This window comes from Helianthus annuus, chromosome 8, assembly GCF_002127325.2.
Source record: "Helianthus annuus cultivar XRQ/B chromosome 8, HanXRQr2.0-SUNRISE, whole genome shotgun sequence".
NCBI classification, from domain to species: domain Eukaryota; kingdom Viridiplantae; phylum Streptophyta; class Magnoliopsida; order Asterales; family Asteraceae; genus Helianthus; species Helianthus annuus.
In genome coordinates, this window is record NC_035440.2 from 68,798,168 (window position 1) to 68,814,713 (window position 16,546).

General features: G+C 40.5%; 1 non-coding gene across 1 annotated transcript; it reads right to left on the bottom strand.

Annotated features, from left to right (window-relative positions):
- Positions 1 to 966: 966 nt before the first annotated feature.
- Positions 967 to 1,073, bottom strand: LOC118481470. Its single transcript, XR_004865679.1, has one exon. It is a non-coding gene; the product is annotated as a small nucleolar RNA R71 (small nucleolar RNA).
- Positions 1,074 to 16,546: the final 15,473 nt, after the last annotated feature.

Genomic DNA, 16,546 nt, shown 5'->3' on the forward strand with positions numbered 1-16,546 from the left:
ATAAATTTAAAACTTGGCTAAAGGTGTAAAAAGGGCTTAATTATACATATAAATTATATATACACCAACACACATCAAGTTTTTGGCGACGTTGTCGGGGACACAAGGATTTTAAGAAAGTTAGGAATCAACGGCCTAATCATATTTTTACTTTTCTTTTTAATTTTTAGGATTTTCTTAGTTTTTTCAGCTTCTGCAGAGCTCAGCACGGGCCGTGCCTGTTCGGACACGGGCCGTGCCCAGCATCGTTACTGGCAGTTTTTAGTTTTTCAGGTTACAGAAGGCTGACCACGGGGCCGTGTCGGTGCAACACGGAGCCGTGTCCAACTTCCAGTAACTGGGATCTGGAAAACATTAACTGTAACTCCGACCACGGGCCGTGTTCGCTGAACACGGGGCCGTGGTAAACCTTCTGACCAGCATTCTTTTTTTTTATTGCAGGACTTGGAACCCGACGCCAAACTTACATAGTGTATGAGCTCCAGTTCTAATAAGGACATAAAGGAACCTCTAGAAGAACGCGAACGCTTTCTCAGAAAAAGATTAAAAGCTAAAAATCAAGAGAAGGTTTCGGGTGATCCACCTCCAATGGCGGACCAACGTACCCTCATGGATTATCTACGACCTACCGTAGGTAACCTAGGCGCCGCTATCAATGCTCCGAATGTCGAAGCTAATAACTTCGAACTTCGGCCGCATTTGATACAAATGCTCCAAAACTCCGCAACCTTCCACGGGCTTGCGGACGAGGATCCCCATCTACATATCACCAATTTCTTAGAAATATGTGATACCTTTCGGATCAACGGAGCATCAAATGACGCCATCCACCTCCGTATGTTTCCTTTCTCACTGAAAGACCGAGCGAAAGCTTGGCTCAACGCCCTCCCAGCTGGATCGGTAAACACCTGGGATGAACTAGCCCAAAAATTTCTATATAAGTATTTCCCTCCCGCTAAAACTGCTAAATTAATGTCTGAAATCAATACATATTCACAAGAGGACGGGGAATCCTTATATGAAACTTGGGAAAGGTTCAAGGAGTTATTACGCAAGTGTCCGCATCACGGCCTTGCGATATGGCAACAAGTATCCACTTTCTATAATGGGTTGTTGCCACACACAAGGCAGACACTTGATTCTAGCTCCGGGGGACTTTTAGGTAATCGACGCCCGCACGAAATATATAATCAAATTGAGGAAATTGCTCAAACCAATTTTCAATGGCACACCCCCCGGGGGAATAAATCTATTGCCCCAGGCGCCCATAAGGTCGATGAAAGCACTTCTTTACAAGCCCAATTCGAGGCCCTTTCTTCGAAAATAAAAAATTTGGAAATGACAAAAACAGTCTCGGTTATGGCTTGTGAAGGGTGTGGTGGGTCACATGAAAATTGGAGTTGTATGAAAGAAAAGGACGATCAACAAGAAATGGTAAACTACATTGATAATAGACCTAGGCCGTCGGGTCCCCCAACGGGAACTTACAACCAAGGATGGCGAAACCACCCAAACCTTGGTTGGAGAGAACCTGGCAATAGTAGTAACCAACAAACCCAAAGAACAAACTTTCAACAACCAAGAAATGAGTCACAAAATTTCACTGAACAACAAAGTGGAAGAGAAAGGCTTGAAGATACTGTATCTCGCCTCATCTCCGACACTGAAAAGAAAAACTCGGAAAGATTTCTACAATTAGAATCAAATTTTAGAAATCAACAAGCTAGTATTCAAAACATAGAAAAACAATTAAATCAAATAGCTCAAAATTTTGCCAAGAGACCGCAAGGCGCATTACCTAGTAATACCGAAACAAACCCAAAAGCGCAAGTTCACCTCATCACACTACGAAACCGCACCATAGGGCCTGCAGAAGTGCCGCCGCCAACCGAAGAAACAATACCCACACCTCTGCAGGAGAAGAATTCCCCTCCGTCACCAGAGCTTACCAAAGCTCCTCGCGTTCCGTTCCCCGGTAGGTTAATTCGCCAAAAGACCAATGAGCAATTCGCAAAATTCGAAAGTCTATTAAAACAATTGCATGTCAATATTCCTTTTATCGAGGTCCTAACCCAAATGTCCAAATACTCTAAATTCATGAGGGACTTCCTTACGCATAAAAAGAAAATTGAAAATTTGCAATTAGTCAATTTAGGCGAAGAATGCTCTGCACTCGTACTCAATAAACTTCCCCAAAAGAAAATCGATCCCGGAAGCTTCACGATTCCTTGTTCAATAGGGGAATCCCCCGTTCGTAATGCTCTAGCCGACCTTGGGGCTAGCATTAACCTCATGCCCTCATCTATGTTCAAAAGACTCGGCTTGGGAACCACGAGTCCCACAAAAATGAGCATACAACTCGCTGATCGCTCCGTCAAATTTCCACAAGGTGTCATCGAAAACGTTTTGGTAAAGGTAAGCAGATTCGTCTATCCAGCCGACTTTGTTATACTAGATATGGAGGAAGACACCGAGGTCCCCCTCATATTAGGAAGACCCTTTCTTGCCACCGCCCAAGCGGTGGTAGATATGAATGACGGAACACTCACTTTGAGATATGGGGATGATGAAGTAACATTCAGAGTCGGGAAAAGAATAGAGGACGACGACCCGGTCAACTATATGAAGGTTATTGATTCGAGCTTGGATGCTGCTCTCCGACGGTGTAACATGGGACGCCAAGCATCCCACTCAGAAAACATATAACCTCGCATTGGGTCTAGCCAAGGACCCTTATAAACGTGGCGCACCACGGAGGCATTCCGCGGAACTATCCTTAGTTTAGTTTAATCTTTTAGTTTTAATTTGCAGGAATAAAACACACTCATGGTGGTAATGGATGAAAAGGGGAACGAGAAAAATGGCCCCATGCACAAGGAACAGAGCAACCCGACACAAATCTCCATCACAGAAGGCTCAACACGGGCCGTGCCCAACCAACACGGCCCCGTGCTGAGCCACCTGCAGAAAAACGCCCAGTTCAGGTAACTGGACACGGGCCGTGTTCACCAAACACGCCCCCGTGTCCAGGCTTCTGTTTCATTTCTTTAATTTCTGTTACTGGCACCTGACCACGGGGTCGTGCCCGGTCACCACGGCGCCGTGTCCAGACTGCCAGTAACATAAATCTTTGCTTTTTAACACCACACCACACATCCAATCAACCTAAAAATTTATTTTTGGGACACATTGAGGACAATGTGTAAATTAAGTGTGGGGGGGAAGCTAACACTTTGAAATTTTGCAAGTCCTAACAACAAGCCTTACACAAAACTCTATTGGAACCGATAAACACCCCAAATTTTTTTTCAAAAATTTTCATTTTTTTTCCTACTTGTCTAAAGTTTAAGTTAGGAATCACAAGATTAATAAGGTTATATTTTTATAAAATTTACAACCGAAAGCGTCGTGATAACAAGAACCAACATAAGAAAATTATGAAACGGCATAACAAGTCTAGTTAAAATTTAATTATATATACTTGATCATATTAAAAACCCATTCCCACAAAAGTGAGTTTTGAGCCTTTATTAAGCATACAAATTTACATCTTTAGACTAAATACTCATTTTTCGTTTCTTGTGTGAATAGCCGCTTGGTTCTTACAACTCTAGAACTTGCCACGACGATTCATTCCCGGTCCTTACCAATTTAAACCCAAGTAAGTAAATGATGGAGGCATTAGGACTAACCATTTTTTTTTCTACACCATTATTTTTCATTTTTTTTTACCACTTACCCAAAATCCCCCTAGTTAACCCCTTTGAGCCTAAACCTTTCGTTTCTTTGCCCTAAACCCTTTTTACGCACCAAAAACCCTTTTTATTTTTCACCCTTTATTTTAGTAACAAGCTCGGTTTTTCGCAAGCTCGTTCTTTTATGTGACTAAAAAATATATATATATATATATATATATATATATGATGATGATGAAGTTAAAAACAAACAAAGCTATACAAACAAAAGCTTGTTTGGAGAAATACTTCAAAATAAAAAGTCACTAAAAAATTTTTTTACGAAAACCGACGCTTTTTACGCTTTTCGCCCTTTTTACTAACCACTAACCCAACCACCCACCTTTACCCCGAGCCTAACCCTTCACCCAAAAAGTCCTCTTGATATTTACAAAGGTAAAAAGTTAAAAAGGAGGAGGATTGATTGCTTGGCAAGCCTATGGAAGGCGTAAGCTCCATGCCGCTCTCGAGTGATTCACTAAAAATACACCTTCGGCCGAGTGTTGAGTGATTTCTCCCGTGAGGTATGTGAACTTGTATATAAATAAAATTTTAAAAAGGCATGTTATGCCCAATAAGTAATTTATCCTATGAAACGTTCTAAATAAATCATAACGAATAGGATTGTAAATAAATAAAAAAATAAAACCCAAAAAGATCTTGGATTCCCGACACTCTATGACAAGCCAAAAAAACATTCTCTTCTACCTATTCCATTTGGGAGTGTAAGCCACATTTAAAGAGTTTTGCTTGAGGACAAGCAAAAGTTTAAGTGTGGGGGTATTTGATGTGTGTAAAATGCAACATATAAATCACATCAATTAAGGCATAAAACTAACCCTTTTTAAGTACTAATGTTGGAAAAAGAGTGTTTTTGTCTTCCTTTTGTATTTTCAGGATGAAATGAGCTCAAATTCACAAAAGAAGCAAAAAGACAACTAATTCTAGCATAAATACAAGAAAAGGAATAAAAGTAGACTGCCCGGACCCTCAACGGCATCCTCCAAAGCAAAGAAGAGAAAACAGAAGCCTGAACACGCCCCGTGCTCAGCCAGCACGGGGCCGTGCCCAAGAAGCAGCATAAAAGACAAACTTGTAGAAGCTTCTAATGCCCACCACGGGGCCGTGTCCAGTGAGCACGGGGGCGTGGTGAAAGTACAGCAGGCGCATTAATTGTAATTGCGAATTACAATTAATGAGGAGAGAGAGTGTCAGACGGGCACGGGGGCGTGTCCAGCGGACACGGGGCCATGCCCAGCCTTCTGTTCAGCCTATAAATAGGAGTGCTTGGTTTCATTCCATCTCATCCCTTGGCACACCACCTCTCTCACACTTCATCCACCACCCACCACCACCATAACACCATCATCCACCACCATCATCCATTGTCCATCGTAGAGTGTGTGAGTCGTCTCGGGATCCAAGATTGATAGTAAGAGTTCTTGATAATCAAGACCATGTTTGCCTAAGTCTCTTACATCACTTGGTGAAGACAAGTGTTTAGTATAATACTTTTTATTTTTAATCTTTTGCACTTTTTATTTGGTTTTGTATTAATGACTTTAATAACTAGTTGCTTATGTTGAAGGTGATCTTTCCTTATCGTTTGTCCATGGTGTCTTGGCATTATTTTACTGTCTATATAAAATAAAAGATTTTCACCATTCATATCTCCACGGTCTATATGGAGGTATGTTGGCTACCTGGTCGGGGGTTAAGGGAACGGTTTGGTAAGGTTCTTGCCCTTGTTCAGCGTTTAGAGGTCCTGCTTGGGACCTGGGTCAAATTTAGTAGGATTTCCTTCAATGCCCATAGGTATTGGATGGCGGGGATCCAAACTCTTTGACCCCCTCATAAGTTAACTACTATTAATACTATAACCCGGCTATTTAGGATTGTATCCCTGCTGACTCAGACTACTTAGCCGAGGGTAACGTCACCGCCAAAAGCGGGGCCTACCATAATTTGCATTAATAACTTAATTCATTATCTTCCAATAATCCGACCCTTTAGGATTGTATCCTTGTTGACTCAAACTACTGGGTTGAGGGTAACGTCGCCTTCAAAAGAGGGGCCTACTACAATAACTAAGATAATCTCTTAAACAAGTGCAAAAGTGCGAAAATAATCAAAGGTTATACTAATACACGAGTCGGATCCAAGTGATTCATCTTGTCTATCTGTTTTTATTTTATTTTATTTTTCAGCATTTAGTTAGTTTTTATTTTCTTAGTTTAAAAACATGTTTCTCACTTTTTGATTTGATTAGACGTTGAGGATAAACCGGTATTAAAAGCTCTTGTGTCCTTGGACGACCTCGGTATCTTACCAACACTATACTACGTCCACGATGGGTGCACTTGCCCATATGTGTGTTTAGTGTTAGTGAATATCGTGTTTTTATAAATTTAAAACTTGGCTAAAGGTGTAAAAAGGGCTTAATTATACATATAAATTATATATACACCAACACACATCACCGGACTAATCTACCCTATCTCCGATAGTTCGTGGGTAAGTCCCGTCCAAGTAGTCCCAAAGAAAGGAGGTATGACGGTAATAACTAACGAGAAAAATGAATTAATACCAACAAGAACCGTCACAGGATGGAGAGTTTGTATAGACTATAGGCGATTAAATGAAGCAATAAGGAAAGACCACTTTCCTTTGACTTTCATTGATCAAATGTTAGAACGACTATCCGGTCATAAATTTTATTGTTTCTTAGATGGTTTTTCAGGTTACTTTCAAATACCGATAGCACCAGAAGACCAAGAGAAAACAACTTTCACATGCCCCTACGGAACTTTCGCATATCGACGCATGCCATTCGGTCTATGTAATGCACCTGCAACATTCCAACGTTGTATGGTAGCCATTTTCCATGATATGATAGAAAAGACAATGGAAGTCTTCATGGACGACTTTTCCATCTTTGGAGACTCATATGACCAATGCCTCGATAATCTTGAACGAATGTTATCCCGATGTGAGGAAACTAACCTCGCCCTTAACTGGGAAAAATGCCATTTCATGGTAACAGAGGGGATAGTACTCGTTCACAAAATCTCGAGCGAAGGAATGGAAGTCGGTCGAGCAAAAATAGAAACTATTTCTCGATTACCTCCACCATCCTCCGTAAGAGCAATCAGAAGTTTCTTAGGACATGCCGGATTTTATAGAAGATTTATCAAGGACTTTTCGAAAATTTCAAGACCTCTAACAAAATTACTTGAAAAAGATGCACCTTTCATCTTTGACAAGGAATGCAATCAAGCATTTCTAACCCTCAAAGAAATGCTAGTCAATGCACCCATCATGATAGCGCCCGATTGGAAATTTCCTTTCGAAATCATGTGTGATGCAAGTGACTTTGCCGTTGGAGCAGTCTTGGGACAAAGAAAAGAAAAGAACTTCCACCCAATTTATTATGCTAGTAAAACGCTTAATGATGCACAAGAAAATTATACAACTACAGAAAAAGAATTACTAGCAGTGGTGTTTGCTTTTGATAAATTCCGTTCTTACCTTGTTCTTTCTAAAACTGTAGTCTATACAGACCATGCAGCTATCAGGTACCTCTTCAAGAAACAAGACGCAAAACCCCGTTTGATCAGATGGATTCTACTCCTCCAAGAATTCGACATCGAAATCAAGGACAAAAGAGGAGCAGAAAACACTGCTGCAGATCATCTCTCACGCCTAGAAGACCCAGCTTTGGAAGCGACCAGGGACGAGCAAATCAACGAGAAATTTCCCACAGAATCCTTGGAGATGATGGAGAGTAGACAAGAGCCATGGTATGCTGACTATGCTAATTATCTAGCTAGCGGTATAGTCACCAAAGGATGGCCGCATCATCAAAGAAAGAAATTCTTTGCTGATGTAAAGCATTACTTTTGGGAAGACCCTTATCTTTTCAAAATGTGTGCCGACCAGCTTATCCGAAGGTGTGTCCATGGCAATGAAGCACGAAGAATTCTCCGTCACTGTCATGAAGGTCCATACGGAGGACATCATGGTGCCGCGAGTACCGCACGAAAGGTATTTGATTCAGGATTTTATTGGCCAACCATTTACAAGGATGCACAAAACCTTGTAAAGACATGTGATGCTTGCCAAAGATCAGGTAATATTTCTTCCAAAAACGAAATGCCTCAGAATGGCATTCTCGTTTGTGAAATCTTTGATGTGTGGGGACTCGATTTCATGGGACCTTTCCCACCGTCAAAAGGAAACAAATATATACTTGTGGCAGTCGATTATTTGTCTAAATGGGCAGAGGCCGAAGCTCTTCCAACAAATGATGGAAGAGTAGTGGTAAAATTTCTGAAAAAATTATTTTCTCGTTTCGGGACACCAAAAGCTTTGATAAGTGATAGAGGTACTCATTTTTGCAATCATCAACTCGAAAAAATATTAACAAGGTATGGGGTCTATCACCGGGTCTCAACAGCGTATCACCCTCAAACAAATGGGCAAGCCGAAGTGACTAATCGAGGTTTAAAACGAATACTTGAAAAAACCATAGGACTAAATAAAAAGGAATGGGCCGACAAATTAGACGATGCTTTATGGGCCTTTCGAACTGCTTATAAAACCACTATAGGCACGACCCCATATAAGCTCGTCTATGGAAAAAGTTGTCACTTGCCAGTAGAAATAGCTCACAGAGCCTACTGGGCAATAAAAAATGTAAACTTGGACTTAGAAACTGCCGGTAAAAATCGATTTTGTCAAATGAATGAATTAGACGAACTAAGAAACTATGCGTATTCTAACTCCGAAATTTATAAAGAAAGAATGAAAAATTTACATGATAAATATATTAAGGGGCTGTTTGGCTAAGCTTATTGGAATGACTTATTTACTTATTTGCTTATTTGAAAAGCAAATAAGTCATAATGGAATGACTTATTTACTTATTCCTCTCACATAATAAGCTAACCCAAACACCTTTTAACTTTTCAAAAAGTAAATAAGTAAATAAGTCACTAAAATAAGCTTAGCCAAACAGCCCCTAAGTCTAATGAATTTCGGGTAGGAGATCAAGTTCTGTTGTTTAATTCACGACTTCGATTATTTCCTGGTAAACTAAAATCTAGGTGGTCAGGACCTTTTTCCGTCACCCATGTTTTTCCTCATGGTGCAGTAGAAATTAAAGCTCGAAATGGGATACCATTTAAAGTCAATGGCCAACGGCTAAAACTCTACCGAGGATCCATTGAGGATGAGGAAGAGGAGATCTCGCTTCAAACGGTTAACGAATAAAATCAAACAACATACCCAACATGTTACGAACAGGCAACTGTACATCAAAAACCGGTACGTCTTCTAACCATTTTCGGAAAAAAAGGGGCATGCACACGAGCACAAAAAAAAAAATTTGCTCGGCACGAGGCCGTGTCCGCTGGACACGGGGCCGTGTCGAGGCGACTGTCGGGATAAAACCCTCTTTTCATAACAGTTACCTCATTCCATACACCCCGTTTTGCCGAAAACGCTCTGGTTCCAGGCGATTTTCCGCATATTTTCGACGTCACTACCACGTTTAACAACATCAAGGTATGATTCTATCATCTTTAGTAGTTAGATTAGTACTTGCATATAGTTAAAACATCAAAAATTGGGGAAAAATCTAGGGTTCTTCGTGTTCATCCGGATCGAACTTCAAATCTTTGATGCAATCTGTTAGTAGTAGTTTTAGGTTAGTGTAGTAGGAAGTAAATAAACATGTATTGTTGATGGATTCGTTCGGTTTCCTACTAAAATCTCAAACCCTTGTTTTTGAACCGAAAAAGACGAAATTGGAAGGGTAAACGGTTTGTTTTGGGAAAAACGACACTTAGGGTTTCATTTTCGGGGGAAACCGCAACTACTTGGCTAAACATTTTCAGGTTTTCGGAACCGGGACGAAAAATGAAGTTTTTAGGTTACAGACGCCTGGACACGGGGCCGTGTCCGCTGAACACGGGGCCGTGTCCAGCCCACTGTTTGCAGTTTCTTTAAAAATTTCTTTGTTTTGTACTAACTTTTGGTGTATTCTTTCAGATGTCAAAGTTCACAAGGTTCAATGCAAGCGAACTCGATGCTAGGGCACGATATGAGATACTCCAAACAAGACCCGAGGAGTACCCTAGACGAGCATGTACGGACTTGTTAACTATGGTAAACCAACTAGACCGATTCAACAACATCGTGACAGGGCCACTAGCAGTTGCATTGAACACTCGGCTTCGGTCGGTGCATCAATGCACAATGGAATTTTACAGTACTTTTGCCTTCAATTCGAGGTGTAACCCATTTGACAATGAAGGGGTCGCATTTCGGTGTGGCGGGACAAAGTACTCAATCTCCATGGCACAGTTTGGATCTATAATAGGACTATACGGTGAAGAGGAGTCGGGAAATGAGGAAAACACTGGGGGATTACGAGACTTGGATGAGACCGAACGTCAAGCCACATGGGCCCAAATCGGTGAAGGAATCTACAACCCTAGCAGCACCAAGAGTACCAAACTGAGGGACCCGCTATACCGCTACATTCATAGGCTCCTCACCTACTCGCTGAACCAGCGTCAAGACAGTAGTGGCGTTGTGGGGTTGAAAGATTTGGTTGTCCTTCACTGCATCCACAACCGGAAGCCTCTCGATGTTCCATATCTCCTGTTGCGAAACATGCATCTCAATCGCCTTGCTCGCGCTCCAACACCTATCTTCTTTGGGGGATGGGTGTACCGTCTTTTCAAGCACTTCACAAACATTCCAAGGTCCTTTGAAAGAAGTCCATGGTCGGGACGAGTTGACTACCACATTTGCCGAGCCATGAACTTACTTTATGAGGCGGAAGACGGGACGGTGAGCTTCCAAAGAACACAAGGCTATGCATGGAACCCACAGGAGGCCCTAGTTCTTCATGCACCACCTCCCCAATACCAGTACCAACCCCATGGCGATCCGGGTCAATCCTCCTCACAAGGAGGCGGTTTTCCTAACTTTCAAAGTTTACATGATCTTTTGCAGGAAAACCTCATGTGTACCAGGAACACCTACAATCTCGCCAACAACACATACCACTGGGTCGGAGCTATTGAGCGCAACATCAACGATATACAAGATGATATCGGTAGCATCCGGGAGTATATGGCGGGGCATGGGGGTGGAGGTGAGGATAGCGATGAAGACATGGAGTAGGAGGTTTGAAGGGACAAGGAGCGGTTTGATGGTGAGCCCACAGGTTTAAGTACCCTTTTCTATCGAACAATTTATGGCCTGCGTGCCACTTGTTGAACAATTTACTTTCCTTGACTACTTTTTATTTTCGTTTTATTTTTCTTTTATGCTTGGAGACAATTAACTGTGGTAATGTAGGATGTTTTATGTTGCTTGGTGTGGTATTGAGTAATGAAACAGGTACAAACAGAGGCTTAGAGTGCTAGACCTTGGCACTAATAGGCCCAAAATGGAGAAACCAGGAGAAAAACCTGTTTTTTCAGGCTTACAGACTGTCCACACGGGGACGTGTCCAGCCGACACGCCCCCGTGTTCATCTCCCAGACCTGCTGTTTGGTTACTGACCTGCAATTATTTGCCAGACACGGGGCCGTGTCTAACCAACACGCCCCCGTGTTCACCTTCTGTAAGTTTTCATTACTGGCAGTTCACCACGGGGTCGTGTCCACTGGACACGGGGCCGTGTCCAGACTGCCAGTAACATAAATCTTTGCTTTTTAACACCACATTACACATCCAATCAACCTAAAAATTTATTTTTGGGACACATTGAGGACAATGTGTAATTTAAGTGTGGGGGGAAAGCTAACACCTTGAAATTTTGCAAGTCCTAACAACAAGCCTTACACAAAACTCTATTGGAACCGCTAAACACCCCAAATTTTTTTTCAAAAAAATTTTCATTTTTTTTACTTGTCTAAAGTTTAAGTTAGGAATCCCAAGATTAATAAGGTTATATTTTTATAAATTTTACAACCGAGAGCGTCGTGATAACAAGAACCAACATAAGAAAATTATGAAACGGCATAACAAATCTAGTTAAAATTTGATTATATATACTTGATCACATTAAAAACCCATTCCCACAAAAGTGAGTTTTGAGCCTTTATTGAGCATACAAATTTACATCCTTAGACTAAATGCTCATTTTTCGTTTCTTGTGTGAATAGCCGCTTGGTCCTTACAACTCTAGAACTTGCCACGACGATTCATTCCCGGTCCTTACCAACTTAAACCCAAGTAAGTAAATGATGGAGGCATTAGGACTAACCATTTTTCTTTCTACACCATTATTTTTCAATTTTTCTTACCTACCCAAAATCCCCCTAGTTAACCCCTTTGAGCCTAAACCTTTCGTTTCTTTACCCAAAACCCTTTTTACCTTTTTATTTTTCACCCTTTATTTTAGTAACAAGCTCGATTTTTCGCAAGCTCGTTTTTTATGAGACTGAAAAAAAAAATATGATCAAGTTAAAAACAAACAAAGCTATGCAAACAAAAGCTTGTTTGAAGAAATACTTCAAAATAAAAAGTCACTAAAAACAAATTGTTTTACGAAAAACCGACGCTTTTTACGCTTTTCGCCCTTTTTACTAACCACTAACCCAACCACCCACCTTTAGCCAAGCCTAACCCTTCACCCGAAAAAGTCCTCTTGATATTTACAAAGGTATAAAGTTAAAAAGGAGGAGGATTGATTGCTTGGCAAGCCTATGGTAGGCGTAAGTTCCATGCCGCTCTCGAGTGATTCACTAAAAATACACCTTCGGCCGAGTGTTGAGTGATTTCTCCCGTGAGGTATGTGAACTTGTATATAAATGAAATTTTAAAAAGGCATGTTATGCCCAAATAAGTAATTTATCTTATGAAACGTTCTAAATAAATCATAACGAATAGGATTGTAAATAAATAAAAATAAAACCCAATAAAGATCTTGGATTCCCGACACTCAAAGACAAGCCCAAAAACCTACTCTTCTACCCATTCCATTTGGGAGTGTAAGCCACATATTAAAGAGTTTTGCTTGAGGACAAGCAAAAGTTCAAGTGTGGGGGTATTTGATGTGTGTAAAATGCAACATATAAATTACATCAAATAAGGCATAAAACTAACCCTTTTTAAGTACTAATGTTGGAAAAAGAGTGTTTTTGTCTTCCTTTTGTATTTTCAGGATGAAATGAGCTCAAATTCACAAAAGAAGCAAAAAGACAGCTAATTCTAACATAAATACAAGAAAAGGAACAAAAGTAGATTGCACGAACCCTCAACGGCATCCTCCCAAGCAAAGAAAAGAAAACAGAAGCCTGAACACGCCCCGTACTCAGCCAGCACGGGGCCGTGCCCAAGAAGCAGCAGAAAAGACAAACCTGTAGAAGCTTCTATTGCCCACCACGGGGCTGTGTCCAGTGAGCACGGGGGCGTGGCGAAAGTACAGCAGGCGCATTAATTGTAATTGCGAATTACAATTAATGAAGAGAGAGGGTGTCAGACGGGCACGGGGGCGTGTCCAGCGGACACGGGGCCGTGCCCAGCCTTCTGTTCAGCCTATAAATAGGAGTGCTTGGTTTCATTCCAACTCATCCCTTGGCACACCACCTCTCTCACACTTCATCCACCACCCACCACCACCATAACACCATCATCCACCACCATCATCCATTGTCCATCATAGAGTGTGTGAGTCGTCTCGGGATCCAACATTGATAGTAAGAGTTCTTGACAATCAAGGCCATGTTTGCCTAAGTCTCTTACATCACTTGGTGAAGACAATGTTTAGTATAATACTTTTTATTTTTAATCTTTTGCACTTTTTATTTGGTTTTGTATTAATGACTTTAATAACTAGTTGCTTATGTTGAAGGTGATCTTTCCTTATCGTTTGTCCGTGGTGTCTTGGCATTATATATGGAGGTATGTTGGCTACCTGGTCGGGGGTTAAGGGAACGGTTTGGTAAGGGTCTTGCCCTTGTTCAGCGTTTAGAGGTCCTGCAAGGGACCTGGGTCAAATTTAGTAGGATCTCCTTCAATGCCCATAGGTATTGGATGGCGGGGATCCAAACTCTTTGACCCCCTCATAAGTTAACTACTATTAATACTATAACCCGGCTATTTAGGACTGTATCCCTGCTGACTCAGACTACTTAGCCGAGGGTAACGTCACCGCCAAAAGCGGGGCCTACCATAATTTGCATTAATAACTTAATTCATTATCTTCCAATAATCCAACCTTTTAGGATTGTATCCTTGCTGACTCAAACTACTGGGTTGAGGGTAACGTCGCCTTCAAAAGAGGGGCCTACTACAATAACTAAGATAATCTCTTAAACAAGTGCAAAAGTGCGAAAATAATCAAAGGTTATACTAACACACGAGTCGGATCCAAGTGATTCATCTTGTTTATCTGTTTTTATTTTATTTTTATTTTTCAGCATTTAGTTAGTTTTTATTTTCTTAGTTTAAAAACCTTTTTTAACTTTTTGATTTGATTAGACGTTGAGGATAAACCGGTATTAAAAGCTCTTGTGTCCTTGGACGACCTCGGTATCTTACCAACACTATACTACGTCCACGATGGGTGCACTTGCCCATATGTGTGTTTAGTGTTAGTAAATATCGTGTTTTATAAATTTAAAACTTGGCTAAAGGTGTAAAAAAGGGCTTAGTTATACATTAAAAATATATTACACTACACACGCATCAGTTGCATGAATCGAAGCGCTCTCTCGCATAACTTTGACATGAAAGATCTTAGAGAGGCTTCTTACGTTACTAACATCGAAATACACTGAGATAGAAGTAATGGAATTTTGGGCTTATCACAAAAGGCTTACATTGATCATGTCCTTAGTCGATATAACACATGCAACCCAGCTCTCCCTCTGTAGCTCTAGTAGTTAAAGGTGATATTTTCGGTTCTTTTCAATGTCCGAAAACTGAGGATGAAAAGGCGCAAATGAGAATGATAACTTATGTCTCAGTAGTTTGGAGCCTCATGTATGCTCAAGTCTGCACTCGTCCAGATATCGCTTATGTTACAGGGATGCTAGGCCGTTATCTGTCTAATCCTGGCCTTGATCACTGGAAAGCAGCGAAGAAAGTACTTCGATGTCTTTAGGGGACGAAAGACTATAAACTGACTTATAGAAGAAGTGACGTTTTGGAAGTGGTTGGTTATATGATTCTGACTTTGCTAAATGCAAAGATGACAATAAATCCACTTCAGGGTATATCTTTATGTTAGCCGGCGGACCTCTTTCATGGAGGAGTCATAAACAACAGCTAACTTCAACATCCACTATGATGGCAGAATACATTGTTGTATATAACGCTACCTGTCATGGAATGTTGCTAAAGAATTTGATTCAAAGTTGTTAATTCCATATCTAGACCATTGAAGCTGTATTGTGATAACTCAGTTGCCGTTAACTTCTCGAATAGTAACAATTCGACCGGAGTTGGATTATATCTTGATACAAACTATTTGTTCGTACGTGAACGTGTTGAGGAAAATAAGCTTTGTATTGAGTATATAAGTACGAAAAATATGCTTGCGGATCCGATGACTAAAGGTCTCCCACCTAAAGTATTCGAAGAACATGTTTTGAAGATGAGTTTTTGTAAAGACCTTATTTAAATGCATATTGTACTTACTTGCGTTTTAATGATAAAAATTTCCTCATTTGATTTGTTTATCTCTAACTATGTTTCGCTAGCCTAATGACGTAAAGACTATTATACTACAAATCATCGTTTAAGGGCTTAGTTGTAAATTGATCCTTACTTTGCTTAGGTTTTAAATTTGGGACTGTAGTATGATTAATGGGGGTCCTGAGTTGAATAACTGACTCAACGACTGTATTTTTCTACTACAATTTTGGTTTAAAACTAAAATGAGTATTAACTCCTGATCAGGCTTATCTAATACTTATAATAAGTGATCACTCGGCCAAGTGCGAGAATGTTAGCGTAAATTATTTAATAAATAATTTATGGTGCCCTTATTGATCATTTATCTAATAACTAGATCAATTTACCTTAATATCCCTATAAAATTAACAGAGCTTTATTTGATGGACGTAAAGGCCGATACTAGTTAATTAGAGGTTTCCCTTGGTTGAAGCATATTAATACAGGTTATTGGGGAACCCTAAATACACACTCTAAATTTCAGCCTCCCTGACTACAATAACCAAATTCGTATTCAAATGATCTAACTGCTATCATCATCCCCCTCCATCCTAACTGCTCACTCTAAACGGGAACCGATCAAGATGGCTTCCTCTTCATCTTTAACCACTACTGGATTGTCAGGTATATCAAGATCCCTAAAGTGTTTCCATTAGATCTTAAAAGAACTGATTAACACGTATAGCTCAATACGCTTGGACCCAGAGGAACCGTATTGCCCTATACGATTCCTATAAGGTTCGAGGGATGTACAATAAAATGGGGGAATGTACGGATAACCAAATCCGCTATAAAATGACATGTTGTGACCTTACCCGTTTTGATATGTGACCTGACCAGACCATTTCTCCATGCATAGTTAAATCCATATACATTATTGGTTGGACCCGTTTTGGCACTTTCTCACCAAAATTTCTGAATCCATCACTAGTTAAAGATGAAATTAGGGGTTCTAAGGATTTGTAAGGATAGCATTGGAGATAGTCACCTCCGGCTTATTTTAAGCTTTTTAATAATAAATCTCAAGAGGCTAACGTGTTACCCCTGTTTCACACACGCTAGTTATTTGAGATCGACATGATAAGAGGGTATATATTCTTTCACGAGTATTC